Source organism: Mesocricetus auratus, unplaced genomic scaffold, assembly GCF_017639785.1.
Source record: "Mesocricetus auratus isolate SY011 unplaced genomic scaffold, BCM_Maur_2.0 Super-Scaffold_4256, whole genome shotgun sequence".
Lineage (NCBI taxonomy): Eukaryota > Metazoa > Chordata > Mammalia > Rodentia > Cricetidae > Mesocricetus > Mesocricetus auratus.
This window is the reverse complement of record NW_024429182.1, coordinates 71,377,246-71,383,527: the sequence shown is the minus strand read 5'-3', so window position 1 is coordinate 71,383,527 and position 6,282 is coordinate 71,377,246. Positions and strand designations below refer to the sequence as shown.

At 44.3% G+C, this 6,282-nt stretch overlaps 1 pseudogene; it reads left to right on the top strand.

Moving 5' to 3' along the window:
• The first annotated feature begins 681 nt into the window (after nucleotides 1-681).
• Nucleotides 682-1,307, top strand: LOC121134609 (annotated as a pseudogene).
• Nucleotides 1,308-6,282: the final 4,975 nt, after the last annotated feature.

The window sequence follows — 6,282 nt, the reverse complement described above, 5'->3', positions numbered from 1 at the left end:
ATTGCTGAAGCATGCCAGGGTCTTTCATAAAGTAATACCAGGAAACTTAGTCCGTGGGAACTACCCTTGCCCCCAAGATGAGCCAATGAAATGCCTGTTACTTATGTAACCATTAAAACTCTATAAATATTGTACTCCCTGCAAGCCCGGTATGCTCTGCACCCGAGTTGCAGTAGCATCTGCAGGCGCCTGTGTACTCAATAAATCACCTCTTGCATTTGCAGCCAGTGGTCTGGCCCCGGTTCTTGGGCAGAGAGCTCAGTTCAGTGCCCGGCGCTTTGATGCCGAGGTCTTTCACCCTGTATTTTCTTGTCTACTGTGATGTTCCTCTTCATCTCTAATTTTATTAATTTAGATCTTCCCTCTCTGTCTTTTAGTTAATTTGCCTAAGAGTTTATCAATCTTACTGGTTTTCTCAAAGAACCACTTCATTGTTTTTTTGTTTTTGTTTTCTGTATTTTTGTTATTTTTGTTGTTTCTATTTCATCAATGTCAGCCCTGAGTTTGAATATTTCTTGCTTTTTTTTTTTTTTTGAGACAGGATTTTTCGGTGTCATCCTGGCTGTCCTATAACTCACTCTGTAGACCATGCTGTCCTTGAACTCACAGAGACCTGACTACCTCTGCCTCCCAAGTGCTGGGATTAATGACATGGATCCAGGTCGGAGCTAATGGCTGCTTGGCGGGCCTCTGAGGCCCAGCACACGCCCCAGCGGAGCAAAGATGGTGGGGCGGAACAGTGCCATCGCCGCGGGCGTGTGCAGTGCCCTCTTCATCGGGTACTGCATCTACTTTGACCGCAAAAGGCGGACTGACCCCAACTTCAAGAACAGGCTTCGAGACGAAGAAAGAAACAGAAACTTGCTAAGGAAAGAGCTGGGCTTTCCAAGTTGCCTGATTTAAAAGATGCTGAAGCTGTTCAAAAATTCTTCCTTGAAGAGATACAGCTTGGTGAAGAGTTATTAGCACAAGGTGAATATGAGAAGGGTGTAGACCACCTGACAAACGCAGTTGCTGTGTGTGGACAGCCTCAGCAGCTGCTGCAAGTGTTACAGCAGACTTTTCCACCGCCAGTGTTCCAGATGCTTCTGACCAAGCTTCCAACCATTAGTCAGAGAATTGTAAGTGCTCAGAGTTTGGCTGAAGATGATGTGGAATGAGCCAGATATCAACACGATAAAATCTCAGTTATAAATGATTTAACCATTAGCTTGGAAGCTGATTGGCTCTGGGGGAATAAGGGCAAATATGCTTGTCATGAACTGTCCTACACTGAAGTCTACCAAAGTGAATGTGTACTTTGAGTAGATCCACTGTCTGTTCTATTTATTTTTTCCAGTGAAAAGTATTTTGGGGGCTAGAGAGATGGCTCAGAGGTTAAGAGCACTGACTGCTCTTCCAGAGGTCTTCAGTTCAATTCCCAGCAACCACATGGTGGCTCACAACCATCTACAATTCAATCTGGTGTATATGTAATAAATAAATAAATCTTTTTAAAAAAAGAAAAGTATTTTGATAGAACTTTTCATTTTATAAATACACTGAGTTAGCTAAAATATCATGTATTTTGTTTATTCTTAAGACATGGAATTCAGATGTAAATACAGCAGAGTTATTACTTAAGTAAAAACTCTCAGTGATGAATTTTTAAAGATTGGAAGACAGTATGAAGGATAGTTGAATAATTCCCATTTTTTTTCTTTTTTTTTCATTTTTTATTTTAATTTTAAATAGCTTGTTTTACATGTCAATCCCAGTTCCCTCTCCCTCCCCTCTTCCCGCACTCCCCTTCCCCCCCCCCCACCCTATTGCCAAATCCTTCCACATAGGGGATATCTAGAGTCTGTCATTTTACTCTTGGTAGGGTCAAGGCACTCCCCTAAGAGTCCAGGCTGAGAGAGCATCTCTCTTTGTGCTATAGGCACATGAAGACAGTTTGTATACCAGGGATAGACACTGATCCACAGCTCAGGGCCCCATAGGTTGCCCAGGCCTTCTCACTGACACTCACATTTGGGGGGTCCAGATCAGTCCCATGCTGGCCTCCCCACTGTTGGTCTGGGGTTCAAGGGCACTCCCCTGTTCAGATCAGCTGTCTCTGCTGGTTTTGCCAGCCCATTCTTTGCCAATTTGCTCATCACTCCTCTCTGTCACTGGGTTCCTTGGGTTCAGTTCAGTGATTAGTTGTGTGTTTGCCTCTGCTTCCATCAGTCACAGGATGAAGGCTCCCGGATGGTTATAGACATCAAGTTCATTATCAGGAATGGGCATTCGAGGTGGTCCCTCCACTATTGCTTAGCTTGCCAATTGATGTTATACCTTTAGATCACTCGAGGTCACTCTGGTGCCTGATCTGTCTTCGATCCTATGATTCCCATTTCCCCTATTCTACCCCCACCCCCTCAACTTCCTGTTCCCCCATGACCAACTCCCTTCCTCTTTACCCCCTCTATTCTTCCCAGGTCCCACTCCCCCCTACCAGTCGACGTGTTCCCCATCCACTCAGAGGATCTTGTCTCCATCCTCTTCCCTTGGGTACTATGCATATATGCATATCTTTTAGGTTCTTTCCTGTTTCCCAGACTCTCTATCTGTGGAAGTGCAGACTGGCACTATCCTGATCCATGTCTAAAATCCATATATAAGTGAGTACATACCATGTTTGTCTTTTTGCGACTGGGTTACCTCACTCAGGATGGTTTCTTCCAGTGCTATCCATTTCCCTGCAAATTTCAAGATTCCATTGTTTTTTTCTGCCGAGTAATACTCCATTGTGTAAATGTACCACATTTTCTCTATCCACTCTTCAGTTGAGGGGCATCTAGGTTGCTTCCAGGTTCTGGCTATTACAAACAATGCTGCTATGAACATAGTGGAGCAGATGCCCTTGTTGTATGAACCTGCCTCATTTGGATAAATGCCTAAGAGTGGAATTGCTGGGTCTAGTGGTAGATTAATTCCCATTTTCCTGAGGAATCTCCATACTGATTTCCAAAGAGGCTGTATGAGTCGGCATTCCCACCAGCAGTGGAGGAGTGTTCCTCTCTCTCCACATCCTCTCCAGCATAAATTGTCTTCGGTGTTTTTGATTCTAGCCATTCTGACAGGAGTAAGATGGTATCTCAGAGTTGTTTTGATTTGCATTTCCCTGATGGCTAAGGATGTTGAGCACTTTCTTAAGTGTCTCTTGGCCATTTTAGCCTCCTCTACTGAGAATTCTCTATTTAGCTCTGTACCCCACCTTTCAAGTGGATCCTTTGGTGTTTTGGAGACTTGTTTCTTGAGTTCTTTGTAAATTTTGGAGATTAGCCCTCTGTCAGATGTAGGGTTAGTGAATATCTTTTCCCATTCTGTGGCCTGCCTTTTTGTCTTTTTGACTGTGTCCTTTGCCTTACAGAAGCTTTTTAGTTTCAAAAGGTCCCATTTGTTAATTGTCGATCTCAGTGCCTGTGCCACTGGTGTTATGTTTAGGAAGTGGTCTCCTGTACCAACTCGTTGAAGAGTATCTCCCACTTTCTCTTCTAGAAGTTTCAGTGTGGCTGGATGTATGTTGAGATCTTTGATCCATTTGGACTTAAGTTTTGTACAAGGCGATAAACATGGATCTATCTGCAGTCTTCTGCATACCAGTACCCAGTTATGCCAGCACCATTTGTTGAAGATGCTTTCTTTTTTCCACTGTACAGTTTTAGCTTCTTTGTCAAAAATCAGGTGTTCATAGGTGTGTGGGTTAAAATTAGGGCTTTCGATTCGGTTCCATTGGTCTACCTGCCTATTTTTGTGCCAATACCAAGCTGTTTTCAGGACTATAGCTCTATAATAGAGCTTGAAGTCAGGTATGGTGATGCCTCCTGAAGTTCCTCTATTGTATAGGGATGTTTTGGCTATCCTGGGCCTTTTGTTTTTCCATATAAAGTTGATTAATGTTCTTTCCAGGTCCTTGAAGAATTGTGATGGAATTTTGATAGGGATTGCATTGAATCTGTAGACTGCTTTTGGCAAGATTGCCATTTTTATTATGTTGATCCTACCAATCCAAGAGCATGGGAGATCTTTCCATTTTCTGGTATCTTCTTTGATTTCTTTCTTCAAAGACACAAAGTTCTTGATATACAGGTCCTTCACTTCCTTGGTTAATATTATCCCCAGATATTTGATGCTGTTTTTGGCTATTGTAAAAGGTGATGTTTCTCTGATTTCTTTCTCAGTCACTTCATCTTCTGTATATAATAGGGCCACTGATTTTTTTGAGTTTACCTTGTATCCTGCCACATTGCTGAAGGTGTTTATCAGCTCTAGGAGTAACCTTGCGGAGTTTTTTGGGTCACTTATGTAAACTATCATATGAATAATTCCCATTTTTAAACACTAGTATATTTTACTGTAAATCATAAAATTGGATAGAAACTTGTTTGTGAAAACTGAGCATTAAAATCTTGCAGAGACAAAAAAAAATGACTTGGATCCACCCGGCTCTCTTGCTATTCTTTTTGGGTGTTATTTCTTATTGCGCTAGAGTTTTAGATTTGCCACTAAGTTACTAATATGAGATCACTCCAATTTTTTGATGTAGACACAGTGCCATGAATTTGCCTCCTAGAACTGCCTTTTGTCCCACAGATTTTGGTAGTGTTTTCATTTTCATAATTTCTTAAAAGTTTTCAGTTTTCTTCTTGATTTCTGTTTTGATCCATTTTTCACTCAGTAGAATGTTGCTCAGTTTTCATGGTGCAGGACCGGAAGGAAAATGAGGATCTCATACCCAAACTGGAGCCCAGTGTGGCCACCTGGAAGTCCCTGAAGAGCTTCCGAGTATCCTACGGTTGGGAATCTCCCACTCTGGTCTCAAGCCTCCCATTCCAGACCTCAGAAAGTCTGCCAACGGTCAGCTCCTCCCCCAGAGCCGATCAAGACCATACCTACTGGGTATTTAAGACCTGGTTGACAGCCCTGCCACAGAATTTCTTTCTCCTGCCTTTCCGAGAGTCTCCTGGGAGTTGCTTTGCTGGGTTTATTAAATCTGGATTTACTGCCGGGCGTTGGTGGCTCACGCCTTTAATCCCAGCACTTGGGAGGCAGAGGCAGGCAGATCTCTGTGAGTTCGAGGCCAGCCTGGTCTACAAGAGCCAGTTCCAGGACAGCCTCCAAAGCAATACAGAGAAACCCTGTCTCAAAAAAACAAAAAAGAAAAGAAAAAAATCTGGATTTACTAATTGGGTCTGATTTGACTTATTGCGTCGGTGGAGGATACCCAATAACCGGGGGCCCAATACTTATCATTTCTCTCCCCCCCTCCTTCCCTCTCTCTCTCTCTTCAAGACAGGGTTTCTCTGTGTAGCCCTGGCTGTCCTGGGACCCACTCTGTAGACCAGACAATAGGCCTGTACATTCTCCTGCTGCTGCCTCCCAAGTGCTGGGATTAAAGGCATGTGCCACCATCTCTGACTCCATTCTCTCTCTCTCTCTCTTTTTTTTCTGAGGCAGGGTTTCTCTGTGTAGCTTTGGGAGCCTATCCTGGCACTTGCTCTGTAGACCAGGCTGGCCTTGAACTCACAGAGACCCGCCTGCCTCTGCCGCCTGGCTCTGACTCCATTCTTAAGTGCATTCATTCCTCTTGACTTCTCCTGTGGCAAGAAGAGTGACTGCTCCTCTTTCCATTTCACTGGACCAGAAATGCGCGTCTCCTAATCTAGGCACGTGTTCTCCAGGGACCCTGTTGGCACCAGGTCACCAGCTCCACCTTTCATCTTTCACCCTGCCAGCTGGTGCACACCGGTCGCCTCCGGATCCAGGAAGGACCACAGTACTCTTTGGTCTTAGATGAACCACTTTACTTCAAGTGCACCTCCCTTTAAGTGAACGCATTGGATGCCAGTTGGAGGATGTTTCCTGGTAGATAAAGACTGGACTGGAGTTTCTCTCGCTGGGAGAAAGACCCTCTGCCTTTGAAGACAGTGACTACAGGGTGCTTCCCTGACAAATGAGGTGGGACTTGTAGCAGCCCCTAGAGTTGATAGGACGCCAAACCCCACCCTCTCAGAAAAAACTCCCAAAAGCCCAGTCCCACATTCTTGGAGTCTTGAGGCTCCCCTGAAGCTGTCAGGCAGAATCCCAGCCTAAAGCGTTACAAACCAGTTTATGGAGAACACATCATCACCCCCCCTTGCCCCCTTCCCCGCACCTACAGGGTATTTAATCCCCCTCCTTTAGATTGGCCATTTGATTTTCCCTACTCCCTTCCCTGCCTCAATTTGCCCAAATAATCTGGTCCTTTACTTTTAC